The sequence below is a fragment of the Leopardus geoffroyi genome, chromosome B2 (assembly GCF_018350155.1).
Source record: "Leopardus geoffroyi isolate Oge1 chromosome B2, O.geoffroyi_Oge1_pat1.0, whole genome shotgun sequence".
NCBI lineage: Eukaryota > Metazoa > Chordata > Mammalia > Carnivora > Felidae > Leopardus > Leopardus geoffroyi.
Window position 1 is genome coordinate 143,252,828 of NC_059332.1, and position 19,594 is coordinate 143,272,421.

Consider the following 19,594-nt stretch of genomic DNA (forward strand, 5'->3'; position numbering starts at 1 on the left):
AACCTTGTACCATTTTCCAGAGTGCATTGTAAAGCCCACAGTGGTTCTCTGGGGCCTTATTATAAGATCTCTGCATGTGAAGCATGGCTCTAAACAAATGTGTTTGCCTGGTGCATACACCCTTTGGAACTCTAGCGCTCTACAGAGTATGTTCTCCTTCAAAAGTGGGTGCAGTCGATACCAAAAGGGTACCTAAAGGGATAGCCCAAATAAAGCCTTGGATTTATCTCGAGAGAAATGCTTCAATGGAGAGAATGAATAGTTTGCGTTCACTGTGCTGCAGATTCTGACTTAGACACTTGATCTCAAAAGTAAATTTTTGCTGCCAGGCCCAACTTTTCAGAATCCTTTTCTTCAGGGGGGCAGAGACCAGATAAGTAAGGGTGACCATATGCACTGTATGTAGCTAGCGCCTAGGGGGTGCCTACTACAGCTTTAATGAATGAATGGGAGCCATTGCAGTGAAAACTTATGACATGTTTGAAGTCCTTGGGTTTTTTGTGTTTTTTTAATACTTTCAAAAATACAAAAGTGTCGCGGGAATAACTCCGAGAACTTTTTAGCTCTTGAACAATTTCAGAGTAAGTGGCAGGCTGGATTTCCCCTTACTCCTAAAAACGTTAGCGTACGTTGCCTACAATGACAGTGTTCGGTGTAACCGCAACCGACCCATCAAGACAAGGAGATCAGCACTGGAACATTATAACTACGATCAATGTCATTGAGGCTTCACCAACAGAATACTGTTCTTTATAGTCAAATGGTCCAAGCCAGGAGTAGGTGGTACGTTCAGCCGTCAGGGGTCTTTAATCTCTTTCAATCTGGAGTGGTTGCTCTGTCTTTCCTCTTCTCTCAAAACACTGACATTTTGAAAATTACAGGCCAATTAAATTTGTAGAATGTTCCTCAATTTGGGTATGTCTAATGTTTTCTCATAATCAGATTCAAGTTAGGCGTTTTTGATAGGAATTTCACAAAAGCGATTCATGTCCACACTGCATCCTGTCAGGTGGCACATGATTTTATTTGCCCCATTATCAATGATATTAATTATTTCTTGACAGCTCCCGCCTCTGGTTATTTGTACAAATGGCACAGGAGGACCGCAGCCTAGGAAGACACCAGTCCTTCTTTCCTCACACTGACACATGGAAGCCTCTACTGCAGGGCCTTTGTGGGGTGTAGGCACCTTTAGGGGGCCTGAGCTAGAGCCAGAGCTAGAACTGGGAGCTTGGTTTGAGCCTTGGCCTTGGCCTCTGTCCAGCAGAGTCTGAGACCCTTGGTGCTGTGGGCCTCAGCATGTTTCCTGAGCATGACATGGCCAGTGTAGGTAAATTAGCTGAACTTGGGGCTGATGCCTTTTGGGATCTTGGACTTGACCTCCTTGGGCTTTACAAGGACCTTGACAGGCTCGGACCATGCACACTCATGGCCTTGACATTGTTGGCCTGCATTTTCCTCAAGCTCTTCTTGTGCTTCTTGGCAAAGAATTTGGGGTCTATCCCATTAACAGATTCATTATCTTTATAGTTTCTTGTACCATTCTTGGGACTGGCTGTGTGCAGTGTGGTTCTTAGACTTGGCATGTCTGCTCTATAGCCACCAAATGAGGTTAACTTTGATGACTTGATTCAGGTGGTATCTGTTGGGTTTTTCCACCATTAACTTATGTATTTGCTCCTTGTTTCTAATAAGAACTTATTCGAGACTATGCAAATATCTCATTCCTTCTCAAACTTTCATTCACTTGGCTTAACATCCATTGAAGTTTGTTGCTTAAATTATTATGATGATGGTTACCAAAATTCTACCAGAATTGTATCATGCCATCTACATTTATGTGTTGGCATGCTACAATAATTTTAAGTTGTCTCTTCTCTATCTATCTATCATCTATCTATCTCAGTATAGAATCATGGTTTCCTATTTTATTCAATGGGTTTCTTATTTTAATCAATTATAATTCTCTTATTACCATTATATGTTTTGATGCCTGAATTGTCCCAGATTCGGCTAGTGGGGCCCTATTCAAATTAGCCTCCGTGTCTTTTTTACTTACCTTCATCCTACTTTGAGTGCTTTACTTTCTAGACCAACAAAATGTTCCAACAAAAGGTTCATCTTATACTTTCCCTGACTCAGCCCTGGAATCAGGGAACCCTGGTTGCTTTTAGTGGCGAATGGGCTTTAGAAACCAAGATTTTGGTGCTAGGGATGTTCATTTCTATTGGGGTCTTACTGCTTTAGGCTTTATCCATAGTCAGAAGTAGAAAATATCTGTATAATCTCCTTCTCTCTCTCTCTCTCTCTCTCTCTCTCTCTCTCTCTCTCACACACACACACACACACACACACGCACACACACACACATAACTACCAGTACATATTAATACTTCCAATTCCAATGCAATACCACGTGGTTCATTCTAGCTTCTCCCCTTTCCACATATGTAACTCCTCTTTTCAACAGTGAGAAACTTCACCCCCATTATCCTCTATATATTTGCTTATTTGCTCAATCTCTTTGTATGAAGCCAATCTCTTGACTCTGCCAGGCCACTGCCCTGCATAACACACCTTTGTATGGGCCACTGATCCCAAGGACTTTGCAACTGAATTTTTGAGGAAGGAAGAGCTTTGCTTTATTTTTAGAATGAGAATATTATGGATTGTATATACTTTATATTTGATGATAAGCAACATCAACAACAGGGAACAGGTTAAGAAGGTGACTTCAGGGACACTTGGTTGGCTTAGTCAGTGGAACGTGTGACTCTTATCTCAGGTTCAAGCCCTGAGCTCAAGTCCCAGGGTGGGTGTAAAGATTACCTAAAAATAAAATATTTTAAAAAAAGAAAAAGAAGGTGACTTCAGAAATTTTGATTTTGTGTCTTTCACTTTTCACAAACTCTGTGACAAACTTTATCTATAGGGATAAAATAGGACATCCTAATATCCCCAAGCCCTGAGATAATCATGTCTTGCTAGTTTAGATATGCATTTAAAGAGAAGTTTGCTTTATTTTAACTAGAATTTTTAGGTGTTTTGTGGTGAAAATGTTTTCAAATTCGACTGTCCAACTTGCTACCAGAAACTTCAGTCCTGAACACCTAGCTTGAAATTATTTTAATTGAGTAATTACTCAGAAAAGTACCCTTCTACTGGCAAGTGAATTGTCATGTGGCCAGGTCTAGAATGAATGTCACTGGCTCCCTCTTGGAAACTTCCAATTCTTGGAGTATGCTTAGGAAAACTCTAGACAGCAGCTGGACATCAGGCTTTTTCAAAGTCTGCCTATCTTGACTCTTTTTTTTTTCTTTTTTTCTTTTTTTTTAAACGTTTATTTATTTTTGAGACAGAGAGAGACACAGCATGGATGGGGGAGGGTCAGAGAGAGAGGGAGACACAGAATCCGAAACAGGCTCCAGACTCTGAGCTGTCAGCACAGAGCCTGACGTAGGGCTCGAACTCATGGACTGCAAGATCATGACCTGAGCTGAAGTCGGACGCTTAACCGACTGAGCCACCCAGGCGCCCCTCTTGTTTTTTTTTTTTTTTTTTTTTTTTAACAACCTATTTCTAGTGGTGTGAATCAGCTCCTTCTTAAAAGGCCTTTCATTTACTTGGTGAAGCTGCCCTACTTGTCTGTTGCCTATCTATCTATCTACCTGTCTATCCATCCATCCCATTAGCCAAGAGTCCCATGGCAATCACCACAATGTTTCAGACATTGATCTCTGTCATCTGAAGTGAACTTTGGAAAAGGGCTTGGTGGCTAAGGACTGTGTGAATATATCTAATGATTGCTGACTTTAACCAGGGAAGGGTTTATCTTGCATTCCAGGCATTTTTAAGATTCTTGGTATAAACTGCTATTGTCATGAACCATTCTGCTCGGATCCATCCAACGTGATATAATTCTTTAGTTTTGGCATCAAGAAAATAATTAAGATTCCCCAGTGCCAGGCACAGAAAATGGCTGGGAACATTTCTATATTTCATCCTATTGGATTTTGAGTTACATAGTTTCTGGACACAGCCATTCTTGTAGAATCAGTAACCAGCATCTTTCCCAGCTCACATGTGCCTCTAAACTGGTCTCAGGTGTTCATTCCATGGCATGCATTTCTTGTGTTCTACTGATTCTTTTGGCAGGAATACTCAGCCTTAATCTTACCAATAGCAATTGTTTTTATGTTAGAATGTGTCCCTTAAGGGGCACCTGGGTGGTTCAGTCCGTTAAGCGTCTGACTTCAGCTCAGGTTGTGATCTCACAGTCACGAACCCTCTTTGTGAGTTGGAGCCCTGCGTCGGGCTCTGTGCTGACAGCTCAGAGCCTGGAGCCTGCTTTGGGTTCTGTGTCTCCCTTTCTCTCTGCTCCTCCTCCACTTGGGCTCTGTCTCTCTCTGTCTCTCAAAAATGAATAAACATTCAATAAGAAAAAAAAAGAATGTGTCCCTTTAACAGCCCTGGCATTCCGTAATGTAGCCTTGCTGGCTAAGGCCTTGAACAAGCCATTATAGACTCCCAAGTGTGTGCCAGCAGAAAGCATCACCGTGTATTTCACAGTAAAGTGAGCAATGTCAGTAAGCCTCAAACTTGTAGTTTTTAAACAAAAGGCCATGTCTAAATATATTATTAAAATTTTATTTAATGTTTATTTATTTTTGAGAGAGAGAGAGAAAGAGCGTGAGCAGGAGAGGGGCAGAGAGAAGAGGGAGAAGCAGAATCCAAAGCAGGCTCCAGATTCTGAGCAGACTGGGCCATCCAGGCGCCCCTAAATATATTATAATACTGTATGTATTAAATGTGGTAAGTAGGTAGACAGCTTCTCCTGTACTGTCTTGCCGGCTGCTCTCTTGTGGTGTATTCAATAAACTTCTGTCTCCTTTAAAATAAATAAAATAAAATAAAATAAAATAAAATAAAATAAAATAAAATAAAATAAAATAAAATAAAACTGGTAATTACCCCCAGGCTACTGGAGCCGTTTTTGTTTTGTTTTGTTTTGTTTTGTTTTTTACTATTGGAGAACAATGATTGATGTCTGGCAGAATAATTCCCTAAAAATACCCCCAAAAGTTCACCTGAAGTTGTCACCCTGGGTAAGGCAGAAACAGTGAAACACCTTACCATGGCAAATATTTGGGGGAAGAGAACTGTACTCCGGATCTGAGTCCTCCACTTTTCTTCCTGTATGTACTACAGCATGGAAAGCCAGTCTGCAGACCCCGGGGAGCTGCTTTCCTGATATCTTCTTCACTTCCTTAGGCTCCACACTACCTGCAAAATGGTGGGCAGATGCTTTTGTGTGGCTCTCAGGCTGCTGCGGTTCTGGCTACCTTCATTTCTCAACCCCCCCGCATCCGGAGCCCTTGCGCCTACGATCTCCATTTCTATGCCCTTGCACACATACTCACATTCCTCCATGGTACCAATTAGTTGTCAGCTGTATTATTTGCTTATTCATCTCTTATCCCCTCTAGACTGCAAGCCAGTAGTAACAGGTACCATGACCTACTCAGATTTATTTGTGTGCTTGCGATATATACAGAGATCAAGACTTATTTGTTGAATACATAAATGAGGGAATGAATGAATGCTTGCATGCTTCAAAGGTGCCATTGAAAATGTAGATTCTCATGGGCTCAGGTTCCAGTGTGGGGGTTGTGTTCACTTGCTTAGCAATAGTAGGAAACACTTCCATTACCTGCTACTGCTTGGTTCCTTGGTTTTGTCAACAGAGGATGTTATATTGGGGCAACAGTAAAGCATTAGGGAATAGACAGGTTTTCAAAAGCTGTTCTTTACTGGAGCAAACAATAATCTGAGTGAATCACACCTTAAATCACTCTTGCTGGCAATGAAAGGAGTTAAAAGAATGAATCAGGGGCTCCTAGGTGGCTCAGTTGGTTAAGCATCCCACTTTGGCTCAGGTCATGATCTCTGGGTTCATGAGTTTGAAAATCTGCTTCGGATTCTGTCTCCCTCTCTCTCTGCCCCTCCCCCACTCGCCCTCTGTCTCTCTTTCTCAAAAATAAACATTAAAAAAAAATTAATCAAAACCATTATATTAAAGCACATTGGCAGCCAGCATCTATTACATTACACGCTCAGTTCATATTACTATTTTTGTAGCTAATAACATCAGGGTTTTTTGCCATAACTGATCTTGTATATTACATGTTATATATTAATTTCTCATATCATATTACATATAATTGTATGTTAATTTCTCATACTTAAAATACAAGTTCTATTGAAGACCGCTACATCTAAAAAAAAATTTTTTTTTAATGTTTATTTGTTTTTGAGAGAGAGACGGACAGAGCACAAGTCAGGGAGGGGCAGAATGAGAGGGAGACACAGAATCCAAAGAGGCTCCAGGCTCTGAGCTGTCAACAAAGAGCACGACGTGGGCTTGAACTCACAAACTGTGAGATCATGACCTGGGCCAAAGTTGGTTGCTCAACTGACTGAGCCACCCAGGTGCCCCAAGACTGCTACATCTAAAAGTATGGGTTAATGTAGTCTAACAAAGTGGGTTCGTCTAATTTCTTTTCTATTGAATTGGCTGCTCATCTGACTGAATCAAATAATCCAAAAAGATATTCGATGTCAAGAACATGCTGCCTAAGTCACACACTTTTGAGCTAGGAAAAAATAGCTCCGCTCACCCTTAAATCCTTTAGTTAAACTTAATGCTTTGTGAGTTTCTGGAAACTCAGTTCACTTAAAACATATTTGGATGTGTAATGCTTTGCAGTTTTCAGTTTTGAAGTTATATTCACTGCTACCTCACTGTGCAACACACACATGTACACACGCGCAGTACATTTTATAGCTTTAAACTTGAGAAGAGGCTGTAAAAGTCTCCCTTTGACTGGCAGTGATGAAAACAATTGATAATGCAAGATCAACTAACAAAATGAATGACTTTCAAAGAGAACAACATCCTCTAAATTATATATATATTTTAGAAAACCTTTAATTTTTCTTAATGCCTCGTGCTGTTCTTAGTTCTTTGTGTTTGTTTTCTTTTTGGTCTTACCAGACCAAATCATTTTCATTAAGAATTATAGTCAGAGTTGGAGCTTGGGACCAGTTAGAAAGAACAGGTCATTATTACCGTAAAAGTATGCCTAATGCCTATTTGTGAAACAGGCTATTTTGCTGAAATATTTCAGAAAGCTCCACTAAAGAAACTGATGTTTTCTACTTAATAGATTTTCAGTAACTGTCAAATGAATGGCAGACACAATTAAAGCTGAAGCTGATATTCCAAAATGATGTTACTGAAGTTTCAATAAGGACATTTAAAGTTATGGATGGTTGGGGCGCCTGGGTGGCTCAGGTCATGATCTCATGTTTGGTGAGTTCAAGCCCTGCGTTGGGCTCCGTGCTGTTAGCTCAGAGCCTGGAGCCTGCCTCAAATTCTGTCTCCCTCTCTCTCTGCCCCTTCCCCGCTCATGTTCTGTCTCTCTCTCAAAAATAAAAATAAACATTGGGGCACCTGGGTGGCGCAGTCGGTTAAGCGTCCGACTTCAGCCAGGTCACGATCTCGCGGTCCGTGAGTTCGAGCCCCGCGTCGGGCTCTGGGCTGATGGCTCAGAGCCTGGAGCCTGTTTCCGATTCTGTGTCTCCCTCTCTCTCTGCCCCTCCCCCGTTCGTGCTCTGTCTCTCTCTGTCCCAAAAATAAAATAAACGTTGAAAAAAAAAATAAAAAATAAAAAAATAAACATTAAAAAAAATAAAGTTATGGATGGTAAAACTGGTCTTAATGTAAATTACTACCTGACTGCAACATTCAGTACGGTAAATGTAGCTCTCTAGAAGAAACAATAAAGGCATAATCATCACAGTTTTGTGCTTTCCTTCTTAAACACTCAGGGGAAGGGGCAAGAAAGAGGACTAATATTTTTGAATATCTATATACACCACAAAAGAATCCAGGAACTTCATATATTTCACTTCATCCTTTCAGCAAAATAGGTTACAGATAAGGAAAATGAGTTTCAGAGAAACTGGGAAATTCACACAGCATTAACCAGAGAGGGTGAGTGATAGTCTGGGGATCATCTCCAGTCCTGGGGGGAGTCCCCACTGAGCGTCTGCTGTATTTGGAACTTCCATTAGGTAGTTCTGGTAGTTGTATAGGGTAAAGTGTAGAAAAATGTTTGAACAGCATTTTTCTTCTCCTTCTATTGTTTTAGAGAGAGAAAGAGAGAGCACAAGTGGGGGAGAGAGGCAGAGGGAAAGAGACAGACAATCTTAAGCATGGGGCTCAATCCCATGACCCTGAGATCGTGACCTGAGCCAAAATCAAGAGTCAGAAACTCAATCAACGGAGCAACCCAGACGACCTGAAAGTCATTCTTCTAACCAGTTTGCTTCTTGGTTCCTAATCAACGAAGTGGATCTAAGTGAACCACTTTGTAAACAGTCCGGTCTCCGTATTAATGAGCACAGCAGGATCCAGAATCTTTTTAAAAAACTTTGTGCTGCGGGTTTCATATGATCTGTTTTCCAGGGAAGTGGAGATTTTTAAGACCCCTGGCACCATTATTTTCCCTCAGTAGTAATTCTTTTCTGAAGCCAGCAGCAGTACACACATCTTAATAAGGATTTATAACACTTACGAACTGATCTCAATTCAATTCTGTGCCAGCCTAAGACTGGATTTCTAATTAGATACGACAAGGATAAAAGAACCACAGAACTTAGTAATTCAGGGCACAAACACTGGAGTCAGACAAACTCGGGTAAGAATCCTGGCATTGCCTTTATACTAACATGTGACTTCGATCAAGTTATTCTATCTTCTCTGGGCCTTTGTTTCCTTTTCTGTAAAACGGGTATAATAATAATGGTATCTAAGCCATGGGTGGCGATTTTGTTAGGATTAAAGGAAACACCTCTGAAGCACTGGCAATGCCTGGCACATTGAAATTAATGAATGACAGTTTTTAGTGATGTTGTTCATGTTCAATTGTCACTAAGTTATGTTCTTTCTACACCCAACTGCAAATGACAATCAAGGCTGTAAGCTAAGGAAATCACAGAGCCTTTATGGGCTTTATACCCAGAGGTGAGGATAGGTGATTCTAAGGAGGATCAGAACTCATCAACAGAACTCTTTCAAGCTTAGTTATCATCCAACAGGGAGTAGTGGCTTCGAATGGTCCTTTCTGCTTATGTAGTATTGAAAGGATTTTCGGTGAACCACAGTTGGCATTTATTCAGTAACTTTTACCAAAGAAGCTCAAAACCAGTCACCAAAAATAAACAGAAAAACCTGGAGACTCAGAACTAAGTAATGCGGCCTGATCGATGGACAGCCAGAAAAGCAGGAAAGGCCAGACGTGGCTCTGATCACGATATGGGACGTGAATACGGTGGAAATGAGAGCCTTCTGAGACTTCTAAGAAGTGTTTTGTTCCTCTGGCTTCAGAGACAGATGACAGATGACAGCACCGAGGAAAGAGAAGACGTGAGGCCCAGCGACTGTCAGAGGAAGCACAGAGGCCTCAGAGGGCTGTTTCAGCAAAGGGAGAGGTAAGGATGGCAAAGACAGGTCTGCAGATGGGGCTGACAAGCGCTTCTAGACAGGAAATGACACGGGAGCAGCGTCGGGCTGGCATCTGGTAAGGTTCGTGCTGTTTCTACCATGTGGTTTGTAAGAAGTGTAATGCCATCTGGCAACTCCCTCCCAGAAGCATGAGTTAGTGCGGTTCTCAGCAGCCCTTTCGGCCACAGAGGCTTTTTCACTAAAACATAACGCACCCGACAGATCGCGGAGTGGGCACGGAGTACCCCTACAGACTGCCGAAGCCTGGGGACGGGAACACACACCCTCAGGGGGCGCCGGTCCCGCCGGAAGCGCCCCTCCCCTGGATCTCGGCTCCGCCCCGCGGCGCGCGAGCGTGTCGTCACTCGCAACCGGCCAATCGGGGCGCGTGACAAAAATAGCGCCATATAAAGGCGTGCGTGCCGGAGCCGCAGTCTCCGAGCCGCGCGCTGGGGCGGGGTTGCGCGCGCAGGTGAGCGGGGCGGGGCCGGCGCGCACCTGTTTCCGCTGGACGTGTGCCGGAAAGGCAGTCGGCCGCTTCTCCGGAGGTCGCGGAACCTGCGGTCTGTGTAACCCCGACTCTGGGCTCTCGTTCAATACAAGTCGTGGCTGCTCTCCTGACTGGTTTCCAAGTCGGAAAGAAGCGCCGACCGCAACTTGCGGCTTGCGTAATCAAAGGGCATGTTTAAAGAGCAGACGCAACCGAGTTTCCAGGGGCGACTCCTGGGCCCACCCGAGAACACGTTAATTTAGCCGGCGCTGAGCCCTGCAAGAAGTCTTAGATGAAGGGGCGCGGCTCTACCCTCTGGGAGCAGGCTCACAATTGTGGGTGGGAGATAGAGGGTCCACGCCCAGCCGAGGCCTATGGTAGTAAGATAGACGTCCTTCCCTGGAGGAAGAGGTCAGTGCAGGGTGGAAGGCATTTCTCCAGGTCACCTTTCTAGGAGGAGGTGACTTTTGAGCTATTAGGTGGAAACAAAAAGGCTTTGACGTCGTACACATCAGGGTTCCAGCCTCTGCACGGGTCACACCCCCGCTCTGTGAACCCTGAACACATCAGCAAAGCTCAGAGCGTTTCCATCTTTAAGATGCAGATAGCAGTAGATGCCCAGTAACATTTTTGAGGAGCCCCTCCCTCCCCTGCCCGCCCCTGGTGATCATGTTAATTTCTCCCTCAATTTTACTCCCTCTCTTCTTTCCTCAGTCTCTTCCTTTCATTCTTTCCATTTTCTTTCTTTTCTCCTTCATTCCTTCATTTTTCTTTTTTCTAATTGAGGTATAACCTACACATAATAACCTGCACAGAACTTAAGAGGACACGTAGGTGAACTTTTATGTATGTATACACAAGAAATCAGCTCCCAGATCAAGACGTAGGACGTTTCAGTCACCCCAGGTTTCCACCTGCTCCTTCCCCAGCCAATGCTTATCACCCCAGAGGTAATCACTATTTGCAATCTATTAATATATATTAATTTGCCTGTTCTTAAATTTTATATAATGGCAATCAAGAAGTGTGCTTTTTTTTTTCCTGTCTGGTTTATTTCACCCAACATAATGTCTGTAAGATTGATGCATGGTATTGCATATATCAATAGTTTGTTTATTGTTGGGCAGTATTCTTTTGTATGAATACACTTCAATTAATTTATCCAAATCTATCATTGATGGTTAATTTGGTTGTTTTCAGTTTTGGGCTATTATGAAGAAGCTGCTGTGAACATTCTTACAGTCTTTTGGTGAATAAATGCACTCGATTTTATTGGGTATGTAGCAGCAGGTATGTAATTTCTGTCATAGGATAGGTGTGTGTTTAGTTTTAATAGACACTGCCTAGCAGTTTCCCCAAAAGGTTGAATCAGTTTTTGAAAGTTAGTTACTTAATATCCTTGCCAACAGTTGGCATTAACAGTCTTCTAAATCCTTCGTGAGTATGTAGCAGTATTTTCTTGTGGTTTTCATTTGTATTTCCAAATGAATGATGATGTCGAGCCCCTTTTATAACTTATTAGCCATTTGGGTAACATTTTTTCATGAAAAATAGACTTGTCTGTCTTTTCCCTAGGATTCCTAGGAATGCTTTGTATTTTCTGAATATGAGTCTTTTGTTAAACATTGTGTATCATGAATATATTCTCCTAGTCTGCCTTGTCTATTTGGTTTTTTTTTCTTTTAATATTTTTTAATGTTTATTTATTTTTAAGGGAGAGAGAGACAGAGCACGAGCAGGGGAGGGGCAGAGAGAGAGGGAGACACAGAATCTGAAGCAGGCTCCAGGCTCTGAGCTGTCAGCACAGAACCCCACATGGGGCTCACAAACCGTGAGATCATGACTTGAGCCGAATTTGGATGCCTAACTCCTGAGCTACCCAGGCGCCTGCTATTTAGTTTTTTATGGTATCTTTATTTTACTTTTTTTAAATGAACGTACAATAACATTGAGTTTTTAAAAATTGACACTTCTGTGAGGTTTGACACATGTGTAAATAGTGTAACCACCACCATAATTGGGATCCAGACTGTTCCATCACCCAGAAAACTCCCTTTGTAGTCATATCCTACTGCCACCTGTTATCTCTGGGAATCATGAATCTGTTCTTTGTTATAGTTTTGCCTTTTCCAAAATAGCATATGAATGGAATGATACAGTGAATAGCCTTTTGAGTCTGGCTTCTTTAAGTTTAAATACCCAGGAGAGCATTACTGGGTGACTTGGGAAATATATATTTAACTTTATACAAATCTGCCAAACTGTTTCCCAGAGAGAACCATTTTGTGTTCCCATCAGCAGTGTCAGAGTTCCAGTTGCTCTGCATCCTCATCAGCACTTGTTATTGTCACTTTTTATTTTAGTGATTCTAATAGGAGATGGTGGTATATCATTGTGGGTTTAATGTGCCATTTTATAAAGGCTAATGATGTCGAGCATTATTTTATGGGCTTGTTTGAGATGCATTTATTCTCATTGGTGAAAGGTCTGTTCAAGCCTTTTTCCCATTAAAAGAAAAATAGGTTATTTTTTTACTATTGAATTTTGAGAATTATTGATGTATTCTGGATATAGGTCCTTTCAAAGACTTTCTTCTACTGAATTGACTTTGCATCTGTGTGAACAGTCATTGGCCATATTGTGTGCTTATTACCATCGTTCTTACATGTTTACTTTTTCCTTGTTGTCCTCAATTTACTCATCATAATTATTAAAAATTCCCTATCTGACAACTCCAAACTCTGTGTCATCTCTAAGTCAGGTTCTGATGCTCCCTTTGTCTTTTCAAACTATATTTTTTCTTATCTTTTAACATGCCTGGTAATTTTTTGCTGAATGCTAGACATAATGTATTAGGTAAGAGGAACTGGGGTGATCAGGCTTTTAGGGTAAAGTTTTGTGTTAATCTGGCCAGGAGTTGCCTACGTTTAGTTTGCTATAGTTGTAGGTACGAGAGGCTTCCTCTAGTTTCCTTATTTTTCTGTGCTTCCCTGTTGTCTTTGGGTTTCCCTAAGAACTCCTTGAATAGACACTGTTTTGTAGCTAGCTCTGTCCATTGTAATCCCTGTTACTGTATCCGGAGCCCTGTGGATATGGTGGTAAGATGTGAGGGGAGGGAGGTGTTCTGTAATCATATAATCAAATCTGTTTTTAGTGGGCCTGAGTCCTTGGGTTGTGACCTTTAGAAGCAGTTCTTAACCTTTTTTTTTTTTTTTTTTTTTCCTCTCTCCTTACCTGAGACATGAAGGCTTGAGGGGCCTAGAATTGGATAATTGCCATTCCTTCAAATCAGATAAGACTCTGGTAGTTTCCCTAAGAGGGCAGGCCTTTGTTACTTGGAGACATCTTTGGGTGTTTTTCAAAATGGTTAATTTTCCTGCCTAAAAGCATAGTGGGGCTTCTGGAGATAAAGCCCAGGAAAATGTGAGGACCCTCTAAGACTGGACCTCCAGGAGACCTGAAACCAGAAGTTCTGTTGATTAATTTTAAGTACGAAGATTTTCCAGTTATCTTTCTCTTACTGATATCTAATTTCCATGGTGGGCATAAAACGTATTTTATATTATTTCAGTTCTTTTAACTGTGTCAGGTCTTGTCTTATAACCCTGGATATCTCTCTTTTGGTCAGTGTTCCTCAGGAAGAACATATTAAACAAACTGTTCTTCAAGTATCAATTACATTAGTTGGTTGATGGTGTTTTTCAGTTCTGTATCCTTCCGGATTTTCTGTCTACTTGTTTGGTTGATTATTGAGAGGAATGTTGGACTTTTCACCTATAATTCTGGATTTGTCCATTTCTCCTTCATTTTATCGATTTTTGCTGCAGGTACTTTGAAGCTCTGTTGTCAGGTGCATATATTAGAATGGCTGTGCTATCTTGGTGACCCTGTTATCATTTGCAAGGACAGCGAAGGCTACGAGGTTTTACCCCACTTGCAAGCTACTGTGTTAGCCTGCCACAGTTTCATGGATGCTGGCAGAAGACACAGGATGCTATTAGCCGCGAACAGTAGCCACACTCAGCATTTGTGCTGCTTCCTTAAGCCCCATTTCTCAGGGGGATGAGGCAGCCATCGTCCAGATGGCACCCGCACAGGCTGTTCCTTGAATCACAGCAGAGGATCCCTGTGATTAGGGAACCCAAATCTTTGCAATCTTCCTGACCTTTGCACCAAAGGAGATACTATCGCTATTATCCCGGACTGGAAGCAAACTAGCCGCTGTCTTACTTGAGAGGGAAGCACTGTTTCTGTTCCCAGTGCTGTTGACTGTATACAAACATCCTTGAAAAGATAATCCAGGGGCGCCTGGGTGGCGCATTCGGTTAAGCGTCCGACTTCAGCCAGGTCATGATCTCGCGGTCTGTGAGTTCGGGCCCCGCGTCAGGCTCTGGGCTGATGGCTCAGAGCCTGGAGCCTGTTTCCGATTCTGTGTCTCCCTCTCTCTCTGCCCCTCCCCCGTTCATGCTCTGTCTCTCTCTGTCCCAAAAATAAATAAACGTTGAAAGAAAAGATAATCCAGATCCAAGACAGTCTCTGGGTCAGATCTGCTCACAAGGTGTTCAGAGAGTCTTTAGAGAATTGTCTTTTAGCAATAATGTCCCTCTTATCTCCGTAATTTTTCTTGCTCTGAAGTCTACTTTGTCTGATATTAGCCTAGCCACTCCAACTTTCTTTTGGTTAGTGTTTGCATGGCACATTGGTTTCCATCTTTTCATTAAAAAGATTTTTTAATGTTTATTTATTTTTGAGAGAGAGAGAGAGAGAGAGAGAGAGAGAGAGAGACAGAGCACAAATGGGGGAGGGGCAGGGAGAGGGAGACACAGAATCCTAAGCAGGCTCCAGGCTCTGAGCTGTCAGCACAGAGCCCAACATGGGGCTTGAACCCACAAACCAGAGATCATGACCTGAGTCGAAGTCAGATGCTCAACCAGCTGAGCCACCCAGGTGCCCCTCCATCTTTTCATTTTTAACCTACCTCTATCATTATATTTAAGATGAGGTTGTGTGTGTGTGTGTGTGTGTGTGTGTGTGTTTTGTTTTGTAGACAGCGTATTGTTTGGTCTTGTTTTTTTACTACCCTGAAAATCTCTTATCTCCTAATTTGCATATTTAGATCAGGAGCTGGCAAATTATGCCTGTGAGTCAGATCTGGTTAGCTGCCTGTTTTTGTAACTAAAGTTTTATTGAAACATCGCTGTGCTCATTCATTTATAGCTTTTCTTTGGCTGCTTTTCCTTTACAAAAGCAGAATTGAGTAGTTGCAACAGAGACTATATGACTCAGAAATCCCCAAATATTTACTCTTTGGCACTCTCTAGAAAAAATTTGCAGACCCTGGTTTAGATTACTTATGGTTTCTTCTTTTTTTTAACTAAAAAAAATTTTTTTTCGAGAGAAAGATCATGAGCAGAGGAGAGGGGCAGAAAGAGAGAGAGAGAGAGAGAATGAATCCCAAGCAGGTTCTGTGTAGTGCAGGGGCCAAAGCGGGGCTCAATCTCATGAACCTGGGATCATGACCCAAGCCAAAATCCAGAGTGGGACACTCAACTGAGTGAACCACACAGGCTCCTCTAGATTATTGGTGTTTAATGTAGTTATTGACATGTCTGGATTTAGATTATTTTTTTTTTTAATTTTATTTCTTTTTGTTTTTTCCCTGTTTTTCAATCTTTATTTCCTCTCTCCTGCCTTATTTTGGATTATTAGAATAATTTTTAATATTCCATATTAATTTTCTGTTGAATTTTTCATTATATGTCTTTGTATATGTTTTTAGTGGTGGCTTTAGGAATTGTAATGTACATTTCACAGTTTTAACATTTCACAGCCTAATTAGAACTAATATCACTTCAAGTCAAAGATACATCTATCTACTGTACAGATCCCTTCTTCCTTCATGTTGGAATATCTATTCGGGTTTTCTTTAATCTCTCTCAGAAATGTGTTGCAGTTCTCAGTATAGAGATCTGGCAATTTTTGTTGTTGTTGTTAGATTTAATCCTAGGTATTTATAGTTTTGATACTCTTGTAAATGGTATTCAGTTTTTTTATTTCCAAATCTTTGGTTGTAGATATACAGAAATATGGTTGATTTTTGTGTATTAACCTTATAGACAGTGACTTTGATGAATTTATTAATTATAATTTTATTTTAGTTTTTCTATGTTTATAATCATGTCGTCTACAAATACATATAGTTTTACTTCTCCCTGTCCAATATTTATGCCTTTTATTTCTTTTTCTTGCCTTATTGCATTATTTGAGATCTTCAGTACAATGTTGAATGGAGGTGGTGATAGTGGACACCTTCCAAGAGACTTGGAGTGATGAAGGAGATTACTCTCCAGTGTGTTCTTTTTAATTCAGAACTGTTTTTTGTTTGGCATGGTCTGTCATGGGTCCTGGGAGTGACTGAGGTTACCTTACTTATTTCCAAAGACATCAATTTAGTCTTTTGTAGGCTCCAGGGAGGCAAGAGATCGATAGATGCCCCTGATCTGTATATACCTTTGTTCAAATTAGAAACAGACACTTCTTTGGTTAGATCACTAAAAGAAAAGTTATTCTTTTCTCTGGACTGATAAAGACCTGGCCATGACATAGGGCTTGGTGAGCTGAGCCTGAGCTGGATTTCAGCCTTTCTGTCCCTTTGGCTGGGCCTTGGTGCAGCACAAACATTGTACACTGTTTGGAGAGGAAGATAGGCCAGAGGACTGGAGAACAGAGTCAACCTGCCCTGGGGGAGTGGGTCCCAGCTCATCATTGTCAGCACTAGGAGGAGAGGGACCATCTTTTGATGCTTCCAAGGGATTCTGACCCCAAATCATTGATCTAAATCTCTCATACACAACTGACATTACATACCTTATTTTGTGAAATAGTTTCAAATTCCCATTTTGGGATGTAGCATCACTCCTGTCTTGTTTCTTCAGTGTCCTCTTGCCTTCATGACTGTTATCTTCCACCTGCCCCTTCTCCTAATTAGATCATACCACCATCAGCTTGGTCCATGTGAGAATTTGAATGTATAGGATTAGCTGCATTCATAGAAATCCAAGGAGGCAGTGACTTGGGTGTGGAGGGTGAAATCAGAGAAGCTCTGACTCCCTTCTGCTGATAGCCTATTTACCTCTTCTGCTCCTACCAGATCGTATTTACCTGGGGGCATGCATTTCTTTACCTGTCTTTTGTTAAGGGCATTTAAGAACTTTCTGTTACAAAATATAAATGAACCTAGAAGGAAAAAGTCATTATAGGTCTTAATACCATTCTGTGATTCATTAATACAGTATTGTGTATTCATCACCTAGCTTTCTAATGACCCAATCAATATAGTTAAGTTTTGTTGGTGAGAGCAAGTGGAGAGGTGTAAAAAGCCATATGAAATTGGCCATGGGGTTTGAAATTGGCTATGGTTGAAATTGCCAGGGGAGTTTCTTCATCTACAAAATAAGGTTGTGTATATCAGATGTTCTTTTCCAACTCCAATATCCAGTATTCTCAGCATTATCTTCAGAATAGCGGGAGGAAGGTAGACGAAAAGCTAAGCAGGGATCTAACCAAATATGTGGTTACCTGGTACGGTTGGGATCCACCCACCACACCGTGTGCTCAGTAAAGGAAGCCAGGCTTCTTGAGTTCCTTCCCGTTTACTCCTCCTTCCCAGAGGTCCGAGAGACTCCACCCTTAGCCCTTTGGGAATTTGCATCTTTTGCCTTCATCTAAAGTCCTGGCAGTGAGCCAGCGTGGGGGAGAGGTGTTGACGCTGATGGCAACGTGTCATAAGGGATTAAAGACCCTTCTCCATGCTCTGCAATACCCTGGGCCACATGCCAGTCCTGCAGCTCCACATCATTTTTATAACTATGGATTCTATCTTTTCCTGCACTAGGCTATAAACTTCTGGAGCAGACGCTCTCTCTCTTATCCATCTTTTTCCTTTCCGTCTTTTGCACGGGGCCTGCTACATAGTAAATGCTCAATTGATGAGCAGTGAATGAATGAATGGGAAGGAGGCAAGAGAGTGAATCAAATTTCCCTAGGTTTATATGTCAGCACTGACTGATTCTTTCCTGCTTGGGACCCTTCACATCCAGTTAGGCACTAAAATCCAATGATTCTTATTTTGCAATGTCTGTTTTTATGACTGCTTCCCCAAGTCCCCCCTCTTCTGGGAGGTTAGCCTCCAGCCCAGCTTCTTCCTCACCACTTCTCCCTTCCTTATCTATCCCACACATATCTATCTGCCTAAAGTACATTTCCAGCTTATCACTGGGCTGCTCAGAGTAAAATCCAAATTAATCAGCTGCTCTCCTAGATCCTACCCTCCCTTCCGTCCTATCATTAAATGTGGCTTGAGCTTCTATCTGGCCTCTGGGGAGGAGCTCCACCTAAATTCTCTGCTCCAGCTAGATGAGGTTTCATCATAGTCCTGCCTCCAAGCCCTTGCAAACTATCTCCTTGCCTGTTCCAACTACGTGCACCTTTCTAGGACTTGGTAAGCCCACCTCCTGCAAAGAAGCCCCTTGGGCATCCCAGGTCATCTCAGACTTGCTTTTCAGAAGCGCATAATCACCAAACAGAGTGTAGAATGGGGTTATGTCAACATTGACATGATTTTATGTTTTTTTAATTTATTTTTTGAGAGAGAGAGAGAGAGAGAGAGAGAGAGAGAGAGAGTGTGAGTGGGGGAGGGGCAGAGAGAGAGGGGGTCAGAGGATCCGAGGCTGGCTCTGCTGACAACAGCAAGCCTGATGTGGGGCACAAATTCGCAAACCCATGAGATCATGACCTGAGCGGGAAGCGACTGAGCCCCCCAAGCACCCTAACATCTACATGATTTTAAATTGTGGCAACAACCCCCCACAACAACCAGGCTATCCTGGTCAGGAACAGAGAAGTAAGAACAACAAGTGGGGAATGGAGTTGGATCAGGGTCTTTGAGTGGCAGAGTGGGCGGAGCTTGTATGGGCTGACCTTAAAGGCATCACAGAGACTTCCTGTGCCATCCTTAAGACACCTGTGCAGCAGTTGACTTTTTTGCAGAAATCTCCAGAGAATGTCTCCTTAGATTCTGAGCATCCTGAGCGGTCTCCAAGTGCTTTTAAAGAGTCTGTAGAGCCTTTCCTGGGAACAGGTGTTGAAAGGGAGAAAGCATGGAAAGCCGGGAAAGCTGGCTTCACAGCTCTGTGCCAGGATCCACGCTGTGTGTAGTGCTGGAGTAATGCACAGTCTGATCATTTGTGTGCCAGACAACATTTTTTCTTGGCTCTATCTTTAGTAATTTGTTATTGAGAAAAAGACTCCCAGCAAAATCATGTTTCTTGCACAATCCTAAAGGTGATAAATTGCCCAGGATGATCAGACACCAGAGTGGGTTGACCTGAGATCAAGATCAGGGCACATTGACATTTGATCAAAATTGAACGGGACCTTTTGGGAACTGATACATATTATCCACTTCCTACTGTGGCATGTTGTTTAAGTACTGGAAAGCACAAACAAAACACCCTCTTCTTTTTATTGCAAAAATA

At 42.0% G+C, this 19,594-nt stretch overlaps 1 long non-coding RNA gene across 1 annotated transcript in view; it reads left to right on the forward strand.

Moving 5' to 3' along the window:
- The first annotated feature begins 10,036 nt into the window (after positions 1-10,036).
- LOC123609240 overlaps positions 10,037-19,594 on the forward strand; it is a 48,711-nt gene continuing 39,153 nt past the window's right edge. Inside the window, exons 1-2 of the long non-coding RNA XR_006717691.1 lie at positions 10,037-11,008; positions 11,259-11,348. This is a non-coding gene — a long non-coding RNA (uncharacterized LOC123609240). The remainder of the gene's footprint in view (positions 11,009-11,258; positions 11,349-19,594) is intronic.